Genomic DNA, 3,215 nt, shown 5'->3' with positions numbered 1-3,215 from the left:
GATTTGTACTGTGATTTTCCTAAATTGTCTATGAATTTGGTTGTTGATTTCATGGTAATGGTATATTGAATCCATGAGAATTTAGTAAGGTTGCATTCGGCAACTTACTTGAAATTAAAAATCGATGTCTAAGCTTAGGTGATTTCGATGATGATATATGTGTGTATACATAAGTATATTTAGTTGATTCGGCTTTGGTAGTTGCATGAGATTATTAGCCGAATATACTAACATACATATACATGTGAGATTGGATTGTAAATATTTAGCAAGGTGGTTAAACTAGTTAAATTATTGATATAGCTCAAGGAGCTAAAGGAGGTGAATCGAGCAAAGGCAAAGAAAAGGTTATCGAGTAGCCGAGTTGGAACCGTCTTACCCAACACGAGGTAAGTCATTAAGCATGTAGTTGGTATTATTTCAATGGTCATAATGTTGTGTATTGATGCTGAATGGAATGAATAAATGTACATATATATATATGCATGTACGTATGTGATGATGAAATTGTTGAATGAAATAAAAGAGGTGAGATGTAATGAGTTGTTGATCTCGGCACTAAACGTGCGGGATAACCATTTATGACCATGAGATTGGCGCTAAGTGCGCGGGATTAAATTGTACAGCACTAAGTGTGCGATTCTACTTTGTTGCACTAAGTGTGCGAAATGAATATGATGCACTAAGTGTGCGAATTGACCATACGGCACTAAGTGTGCGAGTCTAACTATGTAGCACTAAGTGTGCGATTTGATTACGTGGCACTAAATGTGCGAGTTGATTATATAGCACTGAGTGTGCGGGCTCAATATACATTCGTGAATCATTATGGACACTATGTGTGCGACACTATTGAGCTGATCGCGGACAGCGGATCGGGTAAGTGTCTTGAGGACATGGCTAATATGTGCTATGCGTATACTTGGTGTTGAGCTCGGTAAGTTGAACCTATGTGACAACTATACTTGAAGTCACGTACATAAAAATTTATCGTAGGATGGGTGAAAGGCCGTTTTGTGGTTTGATTGTAACGAAAATAAATTGATTTATGAAAATGCTTCAATGTCCTATTGATGAGTATATGAATTGTGAAGGCATGAATTGATATGAAATTGAATCGGTAGGTTGGTGGAACTATGGTATGGTTCGGTATGGATGGAGTAAATTGTCTCATTCCATTTTGTTCCTCTTGTGATAATGTTATTGATGTATAGTAGAGCATTGCTTATGACTTACTGAGTTATAAACTCACCCGGTGTTTCCTTGTCACCCATTATAGGTTGCTTGGACTCATCAATTTTTGCGGGGTCGGGCCGTCATCGAAGTCATCACACCGGATAGCTAGTTTTGGTACTTTCTTCTTAGTGTGCTTAGAAGATCATTTTGGCATGTATAAGCTAGTACGTTGTGTTTGAATTATGGCATGTAAACTTTAAGCCATGCGAAAATGGCACGAATGTTCGATTGAGTTGGATCGAGGGTAGGCATGAAATGGACCTAGTTACTTTCGTAACAGATGCTGGCAGCAGCAGTGTCATGAGATTGAAAAATCACTAAAAATAGTAGGAGTGGAATTAATTGATGAATAAATTATGTAATCGAAGCTCGATGAGTCTGTTTTCATGAGGAAATAACGAAAAGATCATATGGGCAGTATATTAAGAGATAATCAGATTTTAGTGGGACAGGGCCAGAACGGTTTCCGGATTCCCTGCTCCGACTTTGGAAATTCATTATAAATTAACCAGAGATAATTAGGGGTCGTACCATATATGTGCAGATTCCTCTCTGAGTCTAGTTTCCATAGAAACAAACGGCAACAGTATTGAAGCCCCGTGCAGGGAGATATCCCAATCGTAATGGGCAAAGGTCAGTGTAGTCGACCCCTGCAACTTGGGGAACTTTGACTAATAAACTGTACTAATTGGCCCAACCAAAAATTCTAGAAAAAAATACATAGATGGGCACATGAGTCTAGTTTCTGGGAAAAATTACAAAACTGATTTTCGAGTTACGAAACTCAAGATATGATTTTTAAAACGACTAGTACACAGATTGGGCAGTGTCTGGAAAATAAATTTTGTAAGAGGTTAAAGCCAGTCAACACCTCGTGTTCGACCCCGATGACGGTTTCGGGTTCGGGGTGTTACACCCCAAATGGGCTTGCATACATTCATTGACATTACATATGATATTGAAATGGGCTTGCATACATTCATTAACATTACATGTGATATTGAAATGGGTTTGCATACATCCATTGACATAACATGTGATATTGAAATGGGCCTAAGGGCCATACCGTTTACAGTAAAGGCTTCGGCCCAGTGATATGATTTATGAAAAGGCTTCAGCCCAGTGATATGATTTATGAAAAGGTTTCGGTCCAGTGATATGATTTATGGAAAGGCTTCCGCCCAGTATATGTCAAGACTAAATAGGGCTTTGGCCCAGATTGTACTGATACCGTGTTATTTACTGTTTGTTTGTTATTGGGGTTACACACTGAGTTTTCATAAACTCACCCCGTTTCTAACTGTGCAGGTAATCCCTAAGCTTAGATGGTTTGGAGCTGCGAGGGACTCGGAGATGGTCACACTACTGTTTCTGTTTCTTTTAACTGCAATAAGTAGCTGATTTATTTCTTTATAAGTTTTATCTTATTAATATTATTATTTGGTTTTGGGTTTTAATAAGGCCATTTTAATTATTTTTCAGGGATTATTTTATCTTATACCCTATATTTTTCTGATAACAATGAGTTAGACCTAGGGCGCGTTTCCAAAATGATAATTGTTTTCAAAATAACGCAACGATACAATTAATCGGTTTATAAAAAATATCTACTTAAATGGCAGGAGCAGTTGGTGCATTGTGCATAAGGCCAGCAAAGAAAACCAATAGATTGGAAAGTTCAATCGCCTTAGGATCAACCTTCATATCAGATATGTCAATGGTTGAGCAGGATTACAAAACTCGGCTGGGGTATGGGTAGCAGAAAATTATTGTTATTTTTTTATTTTTTATTTTTTATTTTTTTCTTTCTTTTTTCGAAATTGGAGTTTGAAAAGGGTTTTTCTAAAATTTTGTTTTGCAATTTATCAAAGAAACTTGACTTGTTTCTGAAAAATGTTATTGGAAGTGTGGCACACTGAGTCTCCGACACCAAATCTGTAAGTTCTCTAACTCTGTTTACTGTTATAGATTGAAATGCT

Source organism: Gossypium hirsutum, chromosome A04 (assembly GCF_007990345.1).
Source record: "Gossypium hirsutum isolate 1008001.06 chromosome A04, Gossypium_hirsutum_v2.1, whole genome shotgun sequence".
NCBI lineage: Eukaryota > Viridiplantae > Streptophyta > Magnoliopsida > Malvales > Malvaceae > Gossypium > Gossypium hirsutum.
This window is presented reverse-complemented; position numbering follows the sequence as displayed.